Source organism: Trachemys scripta, chromosome 10 (assembly GCF_013100865.1).
Source record: "Trachemys scripta elegans isolate TJP31775 chromosome 10, CAS_Tse_1.0, whole genome shotgun sequence".
Classification (NCBI taxonomy): Eukaryota; Metazoa; Chordata; order Testudines; family Emydidae; genus Trachemys; species Trachemys scripta.
In genome coordinates this window covers 48404616-48426480 of record NC_048307.1, presented here as the reverse complement: position 1 = coordinate 48426480, position 21865 = coordinate 48404616, and positions in this window count along the sequence as shown.

The window sequence follows — 21865 nt, the reverse complement described above, 5'->3', positions numbered from 1 at the left end:
GGGGGCGGAGACTTTGGGGAGGGGGCGGAGTTGGGGCGGGGGGCATGGGTAGGGCTGGGGGCGGGGCCGGGGCCCCATGGAGTGTCCTCCATTTGGAGGCACAAAATATGGTAACCCTATGCAGGGTGAGTGTCTAACACTTTGTATTGCTGTACACTTTCCCAGGGTCTGGCTAGTGGGTCTTGCCCACATGCTCAGGATCTAACTGATCACCATATTTGAGGTCAGGAAGGGATTTTTTCCCCAGGTCAGACTGGCAGAGACCCTGGGGGTTTTCCACCTTCCTCTGCAGCATGGGGCATGGGACACTTGCAGGTTTAGACTAGTGTAAATGGTGGATTCTCTATAACTTGAAATCTTTAAATCCTGATTAGGGGACTTCAGTAACTCAGCCAGAGGTTAGGGGTCTATTACAGGAGCGGGTGGGTGAGGTTCTGTGGCCTGCAATGAGCAGGAGGTCAGACTATGATCACCCTGGTCCCTTCTGACCTTAAAGTCTTATGCAAGGTGCAGCACAATGAACCATCACAGGCCTCGTAAATTGTAACCTTAACTCTGACGATTGACGGGTTGTATGCAGCTGTGATTGATGCATGTTCCCACCAGCTTATCCATCCTTTGCTCCGTTAGCTGCTAGCTTTCAGCACACATTTCGTGTTAATCATTTCATTGATCTGCTACTCCAAAATCTGATGTTTAGATTGCAGTGTCTTCCTGCCATGAGACCACCCTAACAAATTCCATCCCATGAATACAGGTTGAGTTCGCTTCACTAGCAAACACAAGTTCTAGCATGTAAGTTTCTATTTATTACAAACACACGTACATTACACAGCCCAGCACATAAACACAACCCAAAACACCAATCGTTCCTCGCTTGAGCCTCAGATGAGGTTAGACATTTTTTAGAAACCACAGTAAACTAAAAATTATGCAACACTGCAAATGACAAACTAGATTTGAGTGCTTTCACGCATGAATGGCATACGATGAATATATTTACGTGCACTAACAGATAGGCTTCCAGAACTTTGTTCCAGCTGAAAGTGTAAATCTACAGCCAACCTGAACTCTGGAACTGCTGATATGTTTTGAAGTTATGGGGTGACTGATGCAACCTATCACTGCCCCCTCTGCAGCTGTTGGTCTGTAGGAAAGATGGACCCAGTCTGCCAAGCCCTGATCCAGCTGCAGAACCAGACATTGCCACAGTTCAGCCATGTTCTGATGCATGATTTTGGTTTGGGCGCCTCTCTAATGTGGAAGGGGCGCTGACGGGTCTCTGTGCTGTCTGCCCCACAGAATGGGGAAGAGACAAACCTAGGGCTATATGCTCTCTTTGGATATGTCTACACAGCAGCTGGGAGTGAGACTTGTGCTAGCACGACCTGCGCTAGCGAGCTAAGACTAGCTGTGTGGACATTGCAGCACCAGTGGCGGCTCAGGCTAGCCACTGGCGCTCAAGCCAGCCATACCCCATCGGTCTAAGCTCAGGCAGCTAGCCCCTCCACCAGTGCTCCAACGAGCTCTCCCCTTTGATGACATCCAGGATTCCCACTGACATCAGTGGCCCTCCTTGTGTAACGTAGGACAGAGTAAGGGAGCCCCACTCCCATGGGCAGGACAAACATCCATGACAGCACACAGCTGGGATAATCTAATTGTTCCGCTAGTTATCGCAGCTCAACAGATGCCCATATTTCACAAGTGGACCTCGGCTTCTCCCCCGCCCTCCCCTCAAGGGCCACCTCCCTTTGAATGCTTGTTCCAGCCTCTCATATGATAGAGCACCACCTGACAAGGCTTGTGTTTAACAGATAGGACAGTGGGGCTTTTTCTTCATTAAGGCTGCCTCTGTGGGATGATTCACTGACCAGCCGAAGTCTTCTCATTAGAATGATTCATTGGTTTGAGCTGTTTGTTTGTTTGTCCATTTCAAACTGGATGAATTTGGTGCTGGTGAAAGTGAGGAATTAATACTGAGCCAGGCCCGACGTGATGCAGGCAGGCACAGTGCAGGCTTTGAACAAACAGCTCAATCCTGATTCTCCACATGCTCGACTAGCCCAGTCCTGGATTCTCCACATGCAGTGGCTGATGACTCTCATTCCTCACCTGCAGCACCCCTTGCTCCTCGAGTCCTGCACTGCCACGCACACACAGGTCTGCCAGTGAACCCCAATCCTCCCTGCCTACACTCCCTGACATCCCAGTCTTCTGCCCACAATCTGCTTCATTATCGTACCTCAGTGCTGCCTTACAACATCTCCTGCTCTTCCAATCATCCGTCCCCCGTCCTGCTCTGATCATGCACCTCCGTCTGGACCTGCAGCATCTCCTGCTATCCTGGTTCTGTACCTTTCCTAGACAATGGTTCTAGCTGGGCCAGACAACGTGATGCTTTTGTAATGCAGTTAAATCTCCACTGGTGATTAGACCCCCCAATCTCATTTCACTCGTAGCCTCAGCCTGATTTGGCCGCAAGTATGGTACCTAGCTGTGCAAACCCAGTGTGTTAACCCTTTGTCCCATGTAGGTCTCTTTGCTAATGGCTATGGGCAAGTCTTTCTCCCCCCAGTCCATCAGGTAATTTGCATCAACACAGACATTAGCTTGTTTACTAGTTTTCAAATCCTCAACCTTTACCATTTCCAAGGCTGGACTCTGTCCTAAAGAGATACCATCCATTTTCACTAGCATGTTAGATTTAAGGTTTCTTTGTTCTTCCCTTACCAACCTCTGCTTCCACATGGAATCAGATGTCAAGTACACTAAAAGACTACAAGTCATATCCAAAATATCTAGAGATGAGAATTTACCTGCCATCCCCTGTATGCTCGAGAGATTAACTGCACAACTGTCCTCCTGCTCTGCAGATTCATCTGTCCAGTCATCCCTCTGAACCTGAGATACAGACTGTTTACTCAAAGAATCAACATGGAGACAGTCCTGTGCCAACACTGTTGTCTCCCCAACAAGCTGGTTAAGCTTATAGGGCTGTTTAAACTCCCTAACAATTTTTATTCTACCTAAAATCTCCTCAAAGCTCTCCACCATGGATTTTCTTCAAAGCAAATTCCGTGGATTCATTTTCATTTGAAAGACTTTGGCCACTAGGCACCAGCACACGTTCCCCAGAAGAGAGGCTGTTTACTATCAACAATGGCCCATTAAGGGTCAATGGAAACAATTCCTTGTCACAGACTTTAAAGACTTCACTAAGAAATTCCTTTTCTTTTACAATATCCTGCACTGCAACCCATTCTTTCTGAGCTTTATTTATGTCCAGAACCGACTTTGGCACAACAAAGAAATCACCAAACTTCTTCTGAGTTTTACATACATTCAGAATCACTTCTGGCCCATCAGGAGGATTTTCACAAAACCCCCTTTCAGGTAAACTGCTAGACTTCATAGTCAAAAGATTAGAAGCATTCTCTTCCTTGTTACAAGTTTCCACTCTGTCAGTGAGTAACATAGTCAAATCACCTTCATTCTTTCCTTGTGCCCTGGCTATGATATCACCCTGATCAGGCAAGGTTGTCATATCTTTACCCAACAACACACTAGCAACAGGCAAAATAAAAGCACCAGAATCGCTTGGTCTCTCGGAGCTATTTATGACATCAACTGGATGCAACCTAGCTACAATATCATCATCCCTAGCAGACACAAGTTCAGGACCACTTCCTTCCTGGGCTTTAGTTGTATCCAGAATCAGCTCTGGGTTAACTGATAAATCTTCAATCATCATAGGCTGACAGGCTTCTTCTGTCTGCTTTACAGACAGAAAAGAGCTGGAGAAACATTCGCCTTTACCATACAAACAGCTTGGGATAGCTTTTCCTTTGTCCCAGCACACATGGCTGTTCACGGACAATTGCTTGGAGATTGGGGTAGCTCCCTTCATAGGCAAGTCATTACCCCTAACAGACACAGGAACATTTCCTTCACTGTCACAATTCTCCACACTGGTAACAGATAAGGTATAGGGTTACTCATGTTCCACTAACCTTGCCTTCACAAACTGCTGATTAGACAAAGCCATCAGATCAGAAGGCTGCCTATGCTCATCTAAACTTTCTTTGCCTTTCCCTCCCTTAACAGATAAACTGCTATTTTCCACAAATAGTGTCTTATTACACTGAGCTACTTTAAGCACATCACTTTTACCTGGGTCAGACTTACTTTCCCAAGCTTTACTAGCCAACATTCCATCACCCATAAAAAATGTACCCTTTTCTTCCTCAATTAGGGCTTTAACCTGATCACCAACTTTAATTTGCTCTAGAGAAATATCTTCCTGAGCCTTATCTAATGTCAGATTCACTTCTGAGATACCAGACAGACAATTGGGAATTTTTTCCACATATGCACTGCTTCTTTGCACAGACAAACAGCTATCTTCCTCATACAAACATTTGGGGAAACCCTCCATAGGCAAATCCTTGCCCCTAGTAGACACAGGTTCAGGATTATTTCTTTCCTGTGACTGGTTTATGTTCTCAACTTGACTGAACAAAGTTTTAATATCATCCTCAATCAAAAAATCCTTAGGCAATACCTTCCTTACACCAGCTATAATTTCATGTTTAACACCATTTCATTCAAGATGGATTCTGGCTAAAGGCACACTTACAGTAAACTCATAGAAGATCACAATATTCACACTCTGATTTGGTAAATAATCTTCCTCTTTAACAAAATCTGTTTTAACAAGAGTGATTTTGGAAGCTGTAATTTGCCCTAAACAGTTTTTACCATTGACTTTTACATTCTCTGCACAAGTTATGGGGTTACCTTCACCTGAGCTCACATTAAAAGCATTTACATAAAAGGTGGCAGTGTTGGGGTAAATTTGGTTACACAGACAACTGCTTAGAGTCAAACAACATACCAACACGGTTACAAACTGGATAGATTTTATCCCCATCTTCGTCGTTGAGAGGAACTGTTTTTTCAGGATGATACAGTTCCTCTTGTTCCTTTATTCCAGGGGTGGGCAAACTATGGCCTGCGGGCCACATCCAGCCAGGCAGCTGTTTTAATCTGACCCTCAAGCTCCTGCTGGGGAGCGGGGTCTGGGGCTTGCCCCACTCTGGTGCTCTAGCCAGGGAGCCGTGTTGGGGGCCGCTCCGCGCAGCTACTGGAAGCAGCGGCATGTCCCCGCTCAGGATCCTACGCATAGGGGCAGCCAGGGGGCTCCACGCTGCATGCTGCCCCCATCCCATGCGCCATCCCCACAGATCCCATTGTCCGGGAACGGCAGCCAACTGGACCTGCAGGGGCAGCACCTGCGGACGGGGCAGCGCACAGCAGAGCTGCCTGGTTGCGCTTCCACGTAGGAGCTGGAGGGGGGACATGCCACTGCTTCCGGGAGCTGCTTGAGATAAGCGCTGCCTGGAGCCTGTACTCCTGAGCCACCCACCCCCCATGCTCCAACCCCCTGCCCCAGCTCTGATACTCCTCACGCCCTCCAAACCCCTCAGGCCCAGCCCCGAGCATCCTCCTGTACTGCAAACCCCTCATCCTCAGCCCCACCCCAGAGCCTGCACCCCTTGCCAGAGCCTTCACACACCACCCCCACCCCCTGCATCCCAACTGCTCTGTCCCAGCCTGGAGCCCCCTCCTGCACCCTGAACTCCTCATTTCTGGCCCCACCCTGGAACCTGTATGTCCAGCCCAGAGCCCATACCTTCTCCCACACCTCAGCCCCAATTCCGTGAGCATTCATGTCCCACCATACAATTTCTATACCCAGATGTGGCCCTTGGGCCAAAAAGTTTGCCCAACTCCTGCTTTATTCTCTTGAGTTGGAGCTTAAGTCTGTCCACTTTTGCCTTAGCTTCTAGTTCCTGCAATCGAATATCTGCCATTTCTTGTTCATGTTCAAAACACAGGCGTTCTCTTTCAGCAGCTTCTCCTTACATATCAGCTATTTTTTGCTTTTGTTCAAGTTCTAGCTGCTGGTTTCTCACTGCAAACATTTTCGCTGGGTCTGCTTCCTTATCACTGGCAATTAACAGATTTTTCAGTTCCTGCTCTGCGGCCTTTTGCTTAAAATGCAACCCTCTCTGTAAGCACAATTCTTCCAGGCTTTTTCTGTCAGGATCTTGATCATGGGTCACTCACTGTAACTGCTTTTTAACCCTTAAACTCCCCAATATCATAATTAAATTTTGACAAGCATGTGTAGTTCTGATCCAAAAACCCAATTAACCTGTGGTAATGTGTATCCAAGCATGACTATGCCACTGTGACCGGGGTCCTAGTGGGGAGCCAGCTGTGGTCACTCAATTAGGGTGAACTGCAAAGAATGGAGCAGACAATCCCCATACAGCAGGTTGATATTCCAATACGTAGATTCACCAAACCAGCATAAAACAGCTTCTTTATTACCTTACTGGTTACTCAGAAGTCCAAACAACACAGTTCCCTTAAAGTGATCCAGCTTCAGGCCTCCATCCAGGTACTCATGTCAAATAAGATGAAAATTTCTGTAAATCTTATTTCATCATATAAAAGAAAAGGTTCAACCAATCCCACAGGATCGGACACAGTACCTCCCAGGTTACTGAATGTTTCACATCTTACCCAAATACACGCTACAGCCAATTCTTATTAACTAAACTAAAATTTATTAAAAAACAAAAGAGAGAGAGAGAGTTGTTAAAAGATCAATGTACATACAGACATGAGTTCAATTCATTGAGGTGCAGATTCATAGCAGGGATGGTGAGCTTCGTAGCTGCAAAGAGTTCTTTCAGAAATAGTTCATAGGTTATAGTCGAATGTCCAAATCTCATATTCAGGGCATACCAGCATAACTGGGACCTCAGTCTTGCGACTCAAACTTCCCCTGAGGAAGTCTAAGCAGATCTGAGATGACAGAATCAGGACCCAAGGATCTTTTATACAATTTTGTGCCTTTTGACAAGTTGGGATTTCCGTGAGGAACAAAAGGGAATTAGGATGACTTTGAAGGACGTCCATCACCGGTACTTAGTTATACGAATTAACATATGGCCATTTGCTTTTTCCTCCACCATTCATAGTACATTTCAAAGAGAGATGCATACTGAGATATCCCGTGTTTACAATTCATTTAAATGATATCAGAATACAGCATAGGCAGGGACTGTTGATTACATCGTGGACCCTATTCATACATATGTAAATTCCCCAAAACACAAACATTATCTCCCTATATCTCTTTTGGGGGTTATTTATTCTGGAGGATGTTTAACCCTTTCTAGGCATGCGTCACACCTAGCCAGCCCCCCAGCTGAAATGGCTCCCAGAGCAAGCGTCCATTATACAAAGCACCTCAGCCCTGGCTACATCACACCTTGGAAACCTCGCTGTGTATAACAGGAATTGCATTAGCTCCTGAGCTGTGTATGAGTTACAAATAAACAGTATTTGGAGGCTGCTTGTTCCTGCCAGGAATGGATGTCAGACCTCACAGTAGCTCTGGTTATGATCTCAAACTCTTGGACGGGGCGAGCATGAGAGATGGTATAAACCAAGGGTCTCAAACTCAATTTACCTTAGGGCCCGTGCCAGTCCTCAGATCCTCCCAGCGGGCCAATAATGTGACTGAAGATGGTGTTCAGAAAAGAAAACGTTTATGTTGTATTTTTTATTTTGAATTTCTTAGAAATAATAAAACTGTCACACAACGTTATACAATTCTTCGCCTGCCAGAGAGTTTTTAGTGTTTGCCAGACACCTGGCAACGCTTCAGTTCTGTCAGTTTGTTGATGTTTGGCCTCAGTGACCGAGCAGTTGAAACTTTCAGGATTGCAGCAAGGTGTGCATCAGATAGTTGTGTTCGGTATTTTGACTTGTTTATATTCATTGTGGAAAAAAGTGATGCTGCCTCCATGGCTGACTCTGCCCAGCAACTAATGATGCTGCTGCCATGGCTGACTCTCCCCCAGCCAATGAGAGCTGTAGGGGCTGGCGCCTGCAGCAGACATTGCCGGCAGCATGTGTCTCTCCTCCCTGGGCCGCAGTGGGGAGGTTTTTGGGCTGTAGATGGCCCGCGGGCCGGGACTTTGAGACCCCTGGATAAACAGAAGCAGACCTCAGCAGCACTGGGGTGGCATGTCTACATAGCCTTCCAATAATCAGCCAGACACCCAGCCATCATGACTAGGTGTTTGTGTGAGGGAGAAGTGTGCGTTCTAAGGGTGTGAGGGGCAGGTGTGTGGACGGGGGAGCTTGGGTGTGTGGAATTGTGTGAGGAGAATGTGTGTCTCTCGGGGGGATGAGGGAGGGGTATATTGGTGTGAAAAGAGGTGCTGGGGTGTGTGTTTGTGTGAGTAAATATACGTGTGTAAGTGTGTGTGTGTAGGTGTCTGAGGGACTGTTGGCCTGTGTGCATGGAGTGTACGTGGGGGTGAGTAAATTCTGAAGAGAGGAGTGTGACTAAGTGTGTGTGTGTGTGTGAGAGAGAGAGAGAGAGAGAGAGAGAGAGAGAGAGAGAGAGAGAGAGAGAGAGAGGAGCGTGTTGCATGTGTGGGTATGTAGAAAGGTGTGTAATACAGGCATGCACATGAAGGGATGAGAGGGGCTAGAAGGCTGGTGTGGGAAATATTGCTATGAATGTGTCCTATGCAAGCCTGAGTGTTTTGTTGTGTAGCGATGGAGGGTGGGGAAACTGGTTTACATAAAATACGAATGAAATTTAAACCTTTTGGGGTTTTATGCCCGCTACCACACCAGTAACTCAACCCTCCAGTGACCCTCACGCACACCTTTTACCCACACCACAGTCTGTTGTGGCTGTTTATATTGTCGGCTCTCCAGGGGAGGTATGCTCTCATCCTCTGTGTTTGTACAGCACCTAGCACAATGGAGCCCTGATCTTGCTTGGGGACTCTAAGTGCTACCATAATATAAACAATAATAAATATGTCTATCTGAGTTTACCTCGGTTGGTGCTCAGACTGAGCAGATGAGACCATGGAGTCAGGTAGTTTCCATCCTGGAGGGGCTGAGCAAGCAGCTAAACCAGGTGAGAGAATCCAAGCTGATCATGAAGGGAGGCACACTCAGGCATGAGAGTTGCACAGGATGATGAATGAAACTGTAATAATGTGACAGGCAAGGAAGCCCCTGGGGAGCCATTCAACCTAGACTCCAGCATGAGATAGTCCTCCCCAGGCAGGTTAGTGGGTGGTCAGAGTCAGGGGAGTAACAGCCAATGACACGATCAAAAGGAAAATGCTGAAAGGAGGGAGGTCAGGCTAGTGGACATGGCTGGTTACTCAGTCATGCCCAGGGCTATCTGTGACCCACTGAAAGAGAACAGTATAGGATGAGGATACTTCCCAAGTGCCAAGGAATGAGATGTGATAAGAATGGCAACGGACAGCCAAAAGGATGCTGCGGAACTCCTGTTTATTGTGCCCCACAAGGGAACCAGGAGGAGAGGCAGAAACAGCAGAAAAGCCCTGGGAAGAGCTGATCTTTCTGATGCCACATATGAATAGAGAAAGATGAAAGCTGAAGCTGCAGGCCAAGTGGTGCCATTGGCTGAAAGAGGAGGGTTTGGGATTTCCGGGGCACCAGAACGCCTCACTTGCTGCGATGAGAAGCAGACGTTTGGATTAGGGTCTCCACCTGAGCAGATAGACCCTGGGTCAAGAAGTTCCAGGGCTTATTAGGCACACTTTAGCTTTCTCTTAGCTAAAATCTGCCCTGAGCATCCAGTCTGAATAATGCTAAAGAAGCCAGCAATGTTCTGTAGCAAAGGGTCAGTAAAAAGGATATCAAAGGGGTAGTAAATGCACCTCAGCTTCTCTGCACAGATGGAAGGAATGTGGGAAGTAAGCTCACTGGAGCTGGAAGTGATAGCAAAATACAGGGAGTGTGGCCTAGCAGGTGTTCCTGACATTGGGAGAGATGGGTGTGCCAGACAGACTGTTAGTCCTGATGAGTGCAAAACATACCCAGGAGAGTAGGAAAGGGAAGGAGAGGTGAAGGGGTGGTTCTCTGCAGCTACATTGGGCCTGGCTTTGTGAAGGTACACAAGATGATGTATGGAATGTAAGGAGCCTTTTCTGACCTTGCGGTCCTTGCTCATCTTTATGCTCTCTTAGCACAAGGAGCCACAAAGAGACAGTTATCAAGAGAAATCAGCAGCAGGCAGTGGACCTGGGATCTCCTGTACCAAAGCACAGGCCTCTACTCTTTTATCTCAAGTGGTAACTCTGTTTTTCAGTAGTAGTAATAGGCTCTTATCCTCTCTGTGGAGAGGAGGTCAGGACACATTTAGCCAGCCTGTTACACAAAAATAAAGATAGAGAGAGATGGAATCAAGATGGGGTGAGATGGAATAGCCCAGCCACTAAGTTGTTTTTTTACATCAGTCTTTAAACAAAGAAAATAAAAGAAAAGGCTGAGGACAAGTAGGAGGCAAAATAATGCAGACCTTGTCAATAGAGCTTCAGATAAAAAGCAGGAAAGGGAACAGTTGATAAAATTGACTCTGTACAAACCGGGAGGCCTGGATATTATGTAACCCAGGGATTTAATAGAATTAGCTAATGAATTTACTGAACCACTGGGACTTACTCAGAAAAAGTCATGAAGAACGAGGCATAAACCAGATTTATTTAATGTCTTTATTAATGATCTGGAAGCAAGAGTAAACAACCCCTTGATTAAATTCTCAGATGATACTAAGTTGGAAGGTGTTGCGAGCACTCCCAAAGAAGAGAAATTGCACAAAGGATCCTAACAAAGTTAGCAATAAACTGAATGAGATTGAACAGTGAAAAACATCTGGGTGGAAACAATCTGAAATACAGCTATTCAATGGGAAGGAGATCCCTGGAAGGTGGCAATGCTATGCAAGATCTAGGAGCGATAACGGGAAGCAAGGGGAACATGAGCTTCCCAGGAGATACAGTAGCAAAGACTGCCAATGCAGTTTGAGGTGTATATCTAGAGGCATCACATCACTGGCCAAGGGAGCAGTTGCCTTAGAATACCAGTGATGCTACAGCTACAATGATCCTTCCTCTTCTGTGGGCTCGTCATATCTCCTATCTGCTCCCTCCACATTCTATATTTTGCTGCTGGCAATATGCTCTCCCACTGCTCTGACTGAGCATGCCTCGGAACTGCAGTGGCTCCTAATCCCCTGTTGCATCAGTGTCAAGCTGCTTGTCCTTACATTCAAGGCTCTTCACATCTCTGCCTCTTATCTGCCTTCCCCCACCTCCTCCCACATCCCTGCCTATTCCCTGTGCTGCACCCAACATGAGCAAAGGAAAATTTACCATAAATCAAAATGGCTGAGGTCTGAGGAATAGCCTCCAAGGGGAAGTGGTAAAAGCTCCATTATCGGATCCATTTGAAAACAAAAGATGAGATGAGCCACATACCTGCATCTAAACTTTCCCTTAGGTTGGGGATGTTTGGATCTGGGGCTCTTGTTTGGGTCCATCTCTGTTTAAAATGTGACTGGATGAAGCTCCAGAGTGTAATCATGATGCAGAAAATATGAAGCCTATTAATAACAATAACATTAGAGACATCCAGACATTAGACATAGGCCAAAATCTTGGTTAAACTTAGGCCTACACCTTAAAACACATCAAATAGCAAATGCAGTTTCTGTGTGTCACACAGAGGAGATGTAGACTGAGTTACTGCCGCAGCCAAGTAGCCCGGCTTCACCACAAGCTTTTGCTAAATTGAGAAGTAACTTTCTGTTACCTTTTTCTTCTATTTTATACATTTGTAATGGAAATACAGTAGATCAGGCTAGACTATTTGATATCATATGACCAGGTATAGTATTATTACTAAATAAAGAAAACTAAAAGGTGTCAATTCAGATTTAAAAAACTAGACCAGACAATTAAAGTTATTTAAATTCGGTAACAGACTCCTTCAGTTTGAGGAAGTTCCATTGCCTTGGCAACCTGACCACAAAAGTACTTCAAATACTGTAGTTCAAAGCATGCTGTCTATTTTAAATAGGAATGTGATAAATGAGAGACATATAACTCATCTTTAATAAAGGTATATATACAATGTATTTGTTTTGTATTAAAGAACCTAATACAGTCAAATGATATGTTGAGAAGCCAATGTGAAATGTAAATCTTTAAACTTTGACAAGGTTACTGGCCTAGTGAATGGGGGGAAGCAGTAGATATTTTATATCTTGATTTTAATAAGGCTTTTGACATAGTCCTACATGACATTCTCATAAAAAAACCTAAGGAAATATGGTCTAGATTAAATTATTATAAAGTGGGTGCACAACTGGTTGAAACGCTGTATTTAAAGAATAGTTATCAATGGTTTGCTGTCAAATTGGGACGATGTATCTGGTGGGGCTCCACAGGTATCAGTCCTGGGTATGGTACTATTCAATATATTAATTACTTAGAGAGCGGACTGGAGAGTATGCTTGGAAACTTTGTTGACGACACCAAGCTGGGAAGGGTTGCAGCAGTTTGGAGGACAGCACTAAAATTCAAAATGACCTTAACAATTTGGAGAATTGGTCTGAAATCAAAAAGATGAAATTCAATAAATGCATTTCCTTCATTTAGGACAGGTTCATCAATGGCTATTAGCCAAGATGATCAGGGATGCAACCCCACACTCTGAGTGTCAAAAGCCTCTAACGGCCAGAAGCTGGGAGTGGACGACAGGGGATGGATCGCTCAATAACTGCTCTTTACTGTTCATTCCATCTCAAGCATCTGGCATGGGCCACTGTTGGAAGACAGGATACTGGGTAAGATGGATCATTGGTCTGACCAAGTAAGGCCTTTCTCATGTTTTTATGTTCTTACATAGGAAAGAAAAATCAAATGCACAACTACAAAAGGGAAAATAATTGGCTATTTAGTTGTACTGCTGAAAAGGATCTGGGGGGTTTAGTGGATCACAAATTGAATATGAGTCAATAATATGACACAGTTGCAAAAAGTCTAACATCATTCTGGTGTATATTAACAGAAGGGTCATACTGAAGACACAGGAGGTAATTGTCCCACTCTTCTCAGCACTGGTGAGGCCACAGCTGGAGTACTGTGTCCTCACTTTAGGATATGGACAAATTGGAGAGAGTCCAGAGGAGAGCAACAAAAATGATAAAAAAGTTTAGAAGACCTGAGCTATGAGAAAAGGTTAGAAAAACTGGGCATGTTTAGTCTTGAGAAACGAAGACTGAGGGGGACCTGCTAACAGTCTTCAGGTATGTTAAGGGCTGATATAAAGAGGACAGTGGCCAATTGTTCTCCATGTTCACTGAAGGTAGGACAAGAAGTAATGGCTTAATTTGCAGCAAGGGAGATTTAGGTTAGATATTTGGGAAAAGTTTTAAATTATACTGGCAGTTAAGCTCTGGAATAGATTTCCAAGGGAGGTTGTGGAATCCCATTGTTGGAAGTTTTTAAGAACAGGTTGGACAAACACCTGTCAGGGATGGTCTAGGTTTACTTGGTCTGCCTCAGCGCAGGGGACTGAATGTGATGACCTCTCAAGGTCCATTCCAACTCTACATTTCTATAATTCCATTATATGAATCAACCAAAACATGATAAGATCTAAATGACTATGCAAAACTCTCTCTGTACAATTGCCAATCAGTTGGCAGTTGCACAGAGAGAGTTTTGCATATTAATTGATCCCACTAACCTTGTCACTGAGATGTAGGAAATAATTAAGTACCGGTACAGAGTCATGTGCTGCTGTTTTATTTCAATAATTGTTATAGTCCATTGGTGATGGACCAAGCAAATGAGTCAAATGACTTTATATTGCTGCACTACTAAACAAGGACAGAACCATCCAGAAATGTAAAGAAACTTTACATAAAGACTCTGTCCTAACTTCAAAATGGATATTTCTGCAGAAAGATTTTTAAAAAGTGCCAGTGGAATGTTACCTCAAGGGGAAGAAGGGAACGCTTCAAAGGAAAACTCTAGAAATGGTAAGGAAAAAGAAAATAAGAAAGGAAAGCCCCTTTTCCCGAAGCTGCAGACTCGACTGTCTCCTGTGTCTATCACCAGTGGATATTACCCTCCCTCCTATATAGTATAGAATCAAATAAAGAGAAAACAAGACAATCAAGTACAAACAAGGTGAGTGTATTAAGGGTAAAAGGAACAGACTGGGGAGAATGGGGGAGAAATGCAAGATTAATACAGTAAAACAGCAAAACCATGAATCAGTAAAACAGTGAATCAGTGACTAATTCTGAGAGCTTGAAGGTCAGGCCCATAAACCCTCCCGTGGGATTCTACAAAACCATAAATAATACCCCAACTCAGAAACCTTTTCCTATTGCTCTGATGTAGCAGATGTCACGTACAGACATGATGCCCAGGACCTACAACTCCTGGACTGATTTAGAGTCCTTGAGGAGGAACACTGAGGAGTCCAGACGACTGATGGTTCTCGTCGCTGGTGAGGAGACCCTCTGGGATGATGGACACCAGGAAATGCAAGATATAGAAATGACGATGACAGAACTCCTCTTCCTCAAACATACTACAGGATAGGTGTTGTTCTTCAATCTCAGCTCTGGAGCTCTGCGAAGACCCGACCGTGTACGATCTGTCGCTGAAAGGGACAGCCCCGCGCAGGCGCTGAACAAGTCCTTATAAAGCCTTTTTGGAGGGAAGAGTTCTGCGGTGATGGAACGCTTCTGAGGTGATAGAACACTGAGGGCTGGGCTTGGCGGGGAAAACCGGTTCTAACTGGTTTGAGCTAGAATCTTTGTGGTAAACAAGTCCCCTTTCAAAGATGGAGTTCAAAGTCAGAGTTCATATACTCCATTTTGAATTACAGTTTAAAGTCAGTGATTCACTTCAGTATTTTAAAAATGTCTTATTAAGAGCTAATTGAAACAGTACAGTTCATCTAACATATCCCCTCCTTGGGACCTTTTTCCTTAACTATGGACAAAAGATTCCAAACAATTTAATACAACATCAAACATTAATAACATGAAGTATTTACGGAGCATTCCAACCAGAGATATCGAAAGGAACTTGCTTATACTTTCTCCTTGCTTTCTTATGTTTACATATTAACACAGTTAACATAACCACATACACAATTAGAAGAAATTGAATAATTAAAACAACCACAACTGGATGTAGAAGAATATACCACATTGATCTTATACTTCCCATGTCGGTATACAGGATAGATTCCCACCAATGGGCAGAGGTGGTTTCATCCTTAATCTTTTTTGTAATTTGTCTAATCTCGGAGATAGAATGTTACACAGTGAGAATAGTTTTACTTCCTTCCAATTTCAAATTATTCAAATACTGAGCCAATTTTTCATGGTGTAACAACTTTCGAATGGCCTCCAGATTTGCTCCAACATGGATGGGTGTCAACGTATTGTATAATTTATATTCATTGAACACATCTTTGATATATACATTATGTACAGATACCTTGATATCACAACCCATTAACTGTATGACCTTACATATACATAAATTTCCTATTCCTGAATTATTAACTTTATACAAATTATTAACTAAGAAATATGGACATAAACTCTGGCTACAAAAACAACCAGAATCTACTTGTACTATGGCAGAAGCTTTACTGAGGGAATGGTGAAACACTTCATAAGAGCAAGTTCCCTCTACAGGGTCTAGGCAATTGGAATCCTCCTCCCACACTTGGGTAGTGCAGGTATATCCCAGGTTGGGTTGATGGACGCATGCTTGCAGATTTATAGGGATGTACGAATTATTAGCGTTGACATGTACCCATTTATGTTCTTCTATAGGGACTAGTAAGGACTGGTTAGCATATATCCCCAAAGCAACAAGAGGATATACGGTTTCTTGATTAGCTGATTTTAAAGTAAGAATCAAGGCCATGATCGTATCATTGTGCTGGAAGTAAGTGGATGTCAATAATTGCCACCATTGGTGATGTATTTTCTCAAAATCATTGGCATCCTCGTAGATGATTTTCTTCAATTCTAAAGGTAGTTGCTGGTTAAAACCATCTCTGATGATAGCCTGAGCTACCATTATCAACCACTACTGAGATTCTACACATGCTAGGGCTTCTGAAATATTAGATTGGGGAATATCTAATGCTCCCAGTATTAGCAGGTGGTCTTGCTCTTGAATTTTAAGCCAATATGGAAGAATTTTAGTGTTGTCAAATGTTGTAGTTCCTAGAGCATGAAATGCAGAAGTCAGTGGTTCAGTGAGGGAGGCGGCATCATGACCTACCTGACCAATTCGGTTTGCTAGTATTTGTTGGTCTACTGTGTTTAATACACTTAATCCAGCTCCAACTCCTCCTTTGCCACTAAATCACGTTTCTGCCTAGTAGACAAGTTGGAAGAAGGAGGGAGTACTCCTTGAACCCAGGCTCTCCATCCTACTAAAAATGGCTCTGTATATAGGGCACATTGATTATATACTGATGTTATAGATAATTGTAGAGGCATGATAATCCTTTTGATTGAATATTGAGGATCTATCATTAAAGTTCTGGTTACGTCCTTTTTAATGGTTAGTGGTCCAACATGATAAATGGGAGGTGGTGTTACCACATGTATTTCCTTTGTATATTCAAACTCCAGCAGGTCTCTCACAGTCCATAGTCCAGAATGATTGACCATAACATTTATAGTATAATTAATTGCACACAATTCCTTGAATTCATTCATGTCATTGTCCGATATACAATATCTTGAGGTAGTATGTTGTGTCAATGAAATGTTATGTTATGCCCAACAAAGAGGAATTACAGGTTAATCTTAATATAGTAGTATTATAATTAGGAGGTTTTATGGAAATATTTACAAAATCTATATGGGTCTGTTGATGGTACATTTTTATTGATATGTTCAATTTTCCAGGTTTAACTAGAGAAGGAGATAAGATGTCAAATATATCACATTGATAAAGGTCTTTATGGCAGTTGTCAAACATCACTTCAGGCATACTCCATGTACAACCATATCCTGGATGTATAGGTCTGAAACGCTGTACTGGATTGTGGGTGGTAACAGTGTCAGGTAATATAACCGACTGATTCTGAGAATACTCAGAAACATCTAGGTAGCAACGTTCCATGACCTTATAGGCTCTAAGGGTTACCCATTCCCAATTTTTATGATTGTTTGCCTCTCTTTTCCCTCTTCCGTGATATCCGATTCTGAAAATTTTAACTGGCTTTCTAGTAGTCGCTCGAGGTACCTCTGTTGTACTACTTTTTGTAGAGCTTTCTTGTTGTTTTCCTTGGTTTTGGCATCTTCTTGATTTCTTTTCTGCAATTGGTGAGATTTTATTCCTCCATCGATATATTATTTGTGGATTAACCTGACATCCTAGATATTCGTTCATCTTAATAGGAAAGAATTTACTTCCTTTCAGAGTTACGTTGAAAGTTGATGGTAGATCCTGTTTCTTCCAGCGTCTGTAAATATCCTCTGGATATGGCTTTGTAGGGGCTTCAGATGGTGCCCTTCCTCTCATTTGAGTGTTGGTTCTTTCATCTACATATTCCTCATTTTCCTCTTCTTCAAGTCCTTGTTTGGTATATTCCTTTTGTGTTTCCAATTCCTTCCCATGGTCATGCATGAAAGATAGTTTTCCATGTGTCTTGCATATCCAGTATTCATTTTTCTTAATTATTAAACTTCTACAGGTCCATAAACTTAACCAAGTTATAACTATGTACATCAGAAATCTTCCTGTAGTCTTCATATTTCTTTTGTTCAGCATTCTGTGGACGAAAATAAGACAATTAATTTAGATCCTTATGGTGGTTTTTCATCACTCGTCCTATTACTTTCTGTTCTATATGGATTAGTACAGATGTTTCCTTTCCATAATTTTAATTGTGAGCTATGGAACCACTTTTGTACTTTACGTTTTCCGGTCTTCAATTCTAGTTGATAAGTTGTTGGATTGGCTTTATTGATGACAGTTACTGGTCCAACCCATCTTGGGCTCAATGGATGGTTCTTTTCAGAAAAATACTTAAAGAGAACTTGATCCCCTATGTTCCACTCTAAATGTTTTAAATTGTTGTTCAGTCTTTGATCCATCTTATGAATGTTTCCTTTTAAATTAACCGCCACTGCCCTTTGCACCTCTGATATGGTATTTAACACTGATTTTATGTAATTGTCCGTCACAGCTCTAGGTCCATACTCATCTGGTGGCACCCCTCCTGGCATCCACCATTGCTCAGACATTACCATAGATCTTCCGAAAAGTGCTTCATACGGGGTGAATCCATGGACGCTCACTGTGGATCTGATTGCCATCAAGATGAGAGGTAGATGTCTGTCCCAGTTCTTTCCTGATGAATCAATTACCTTCCTTAGTGCAGTTTTTAAAGTGCGGTTTGATCTCTCTACTAACCCAGAGGCTTGTGGGTGACCAGCTTCATGAAATCTTTCGCGTATTCCTAAGGCTATACATAATTGTTTAGTTAATGCTCCGGTAAAGTGTGTGCCTTGATCTGAATCAATAATCCGAGGTAGTCCGAATCGACTGAACGTATTTTCTAACAGCATTTTTACTGTCGCACCTGCAGTGCAATTCCTAGTTGGGTACCCTTCTATCCACTTGGTAAATGGATCTATTACCACCAGGCAGTATATATTTCCTCGGCTGGTTCTAGGTAAGGGTCCAATAAAGTCTATCTGCACTCGAATCCACGGGCCATCTACCGGTTGATGAAGTAAGGGTCCTTTTCTTATCCTTATATCAGGATTATTGTGGGCGCATCTCAAACAGTTATTAATAAAGAGCTCAGTATCTCGGATTATCTCGGGCCACCATCCCACCATAGCTAGCCTTTGTAGAGTCTTTTGGAGTCCAAAGTGCCCTTGTTGATGAGCTAATTGGATTAACTCTCTTCACAATATGTTTGGAATCACTAATTTTAGAATCAAGGTATCCTTATCAGTATTTTCATGATTATCTTTTGTTGCCATGATTAGTCCAGATGTATGTCGAGTGATGAGGTATGTTTTGTGTTTTCCATCTTTTAGCAGCTTCTTAATTTCAGGATCTTGTTCTTGTAATTGTACTATGTCTATGTCTTGATGATCTGTGTGGTCCACAGGTTTATTTGCACTTATATTAGCTTCTACCTTGTCCCATCTTGTTTCAGGTCCCATTACTGCTGCTTGCTTTGCTAACTTATCCACTTTGCTGTTTAATATGGATATCTCTGCCTGATTCTTTCTGTGTGCTCTTACTTTGAATAGATAAGTATCTCCCCTCCTAGCTTCTGCTAAGTTCCAAGCATGCATAAGATAGCCAGCATATGCCACTGGATGATTATCTGTGGTCTTCATATCCCACTGTTTCCATACTATCATCCAGTCTAACAAGGCCCTCATAGCCCAGTCGGAGTCCGTACATATGGTGATGTTAGCAGTCGACTCAGCATTTTCTAACGCCACTATGATGGCCACAACTTCAGCCGCTTGTGCAGAATGGTATGACACGGTTCCTTGATAGATCTTGTCTGGAGCGACATGAAGCGCTGCATATCCAGAAGCAGCCTTCCCATCTTTAAAAAGGCTACTGCCATCGCCTACCCATAATTCTCTCTTACTGGCTCTTGCATTTTCATAGCATGATTCAAGTTTAAAGGGGGATACGATTTCTGGAATCTTGATGTTAGGTAGAGGACAATCATGATTATTTACATATATTTTCTCAGTTATTGGAGGGTAAAGTGCGAAAGGTACAGAAATAGGTGTGTTGATCTTCTCTACTTGTAAACTCATAAATTGTCCGCCCTCTATATCACTGATAGAGAGATATGCACAGTTGTTTGTTCCCCCAGGTATTAATCACTTACTCGGGGTTAATGAATAAACAAAAGTGATTTTATTAAGTATAAAAAGTACGATTTAAGTGGTTTCAAGAAATAACAGACAAAACAAAATAAGTTACCAAGCAAAATAAAACAAAACATGCAAGTCTAAGCCTAATACATTTAAGAAACTGAATACAGGTAAATCTCACCCTTCTAGATGTTCCAATAAGCTTCTTTCACAGACTAGACTACTTCTTAGTCTGGGCCCAATCCTTTCCCCGGTACAGTTCTTGTTAGTTCCAGCTCAGGTGGTAAACTAGGGGATTTCTCATGACTGGCCCCCCCTTTGTTCTGTTTCAACCCCCTTTTATAGTTTTGGCACAAGGCGGGAATCCTTTGTCTCTCTCTGGGTTCCCAACCCTCCTTTTAAATGGAAAAGCACCAGTTTAAGATGGATTCCAGTACCAGGTGACATGGTAGCATGTCCTGTGTGACCCCAAACCTCCATTCTTTCTGGCCTGACTCACATGAACACAAGAAGGCTTACAAGTAAACAGAGCCATTTACAACCAATTGTCCTGGTTAATGGGAGCCATCAAGATTCCCAACCACCATTAATGGCCCACACGTTGCATAATTACAATAGGATTTTAGAATAATACTTCATATTTCTAGCTTCAAATACAAGAATGATACATTCATACAAATAGGATGAACACACTCAGTAGTTTATAAGCTTTGTAATGATACTTCACAAGAGACCTTTGAATAAAGGATATTCCAGTTACATTATATTTACACTCATAAGCATATTTCCATAAACATATGGAGTGCAACGTCGCAGGCAGTTCGAACTGATAAGCAGCAACATGACTTTTATCCATGTATTTTTTTACCCAAATGACAACTTGGTTATGTTAAGCTAACTGCTTCTCAGAAACTACACACCTGAGTTAAAACCCTCAGAATGACTCATGTATGTTGTGTGCTTATATTTCACTAACAAGTTTAATCTTAGTTGTCTAGAAGTTACGCTAAATCAATAGGTAATTGAAAGCACTGAGGTGGGAGAAACTCATTACCAAAGCCTCATACTATTTGTAAGAGGAAACTGTGCTTCCCTTTAGCAAAAGTTACTGCGAGGAACCCTGAGTATTTCAAATGACAGACTAAAAATCACATTCTGTGGTCAAGAGAACCGATGACGGCTTCTTAGAAAAAAAGAGGAAGAAGCTTTGAACTGGCTTGTAAGCTACCAATTTTACCACTACTTGAAACTTTGCTTAAAGTGGCATGAGAGTTTACAGCACAAAATTATCATCTATCTATTGTATTTTGGGTTTAGAGTGTGATAGTCTTGCATGTATGAATGGCAACATTTGGCTATTAGTATCACCTGGGCAAGGTCATACTAAAGGTCCCATCAACTGAATTGACATCCTTTGTTAATTAACTTGTCTCAGTTTCTAAATCCTACTGTAGAATTGTTTCAGCTAAGCTGCCATAATAGTCCCTTCATTCCATTCGCAGATAAGTTTGACTGGAGATAAGGATCTATATTTAAGGCTCCATAGTGCCATGTTGATACCAAAATCACCTGCCCAGACGAGCACAGAACTAGGATAAAATTTTGCCTTTGTAACAAGATTGTGATTAGAGCTTGACTTAATTGAACTGATTTATTGTCTCTTAAAATTATAACATCCCATGTTGTGTTCAATTATTTTTTTGATATTGTGAACACTATCATCTAACCAACTTTATTTTGCTTTCTGTAATTGCTTGTTGGCTATTTTGACTAATAAAACTGATAAATGTATAATAATTCTCCAGGCTGTCCTTTAGCTTAGGAATACAGATCCAAAGGACAGTGAGAAACACACAACTGGTTAAATGATTTAAAACAATGTGTGTTTTATAACCTATCTTTCTCAGAAGGGTCATAGCATAGGGAACAATCCTGCCATGGAAACCAAAGAATAGATTGGATGATCTAATAGGTCCTATCCACCATGAATTTCTATTGTTGGGCTACCAGAACCTGAAGTGAAGC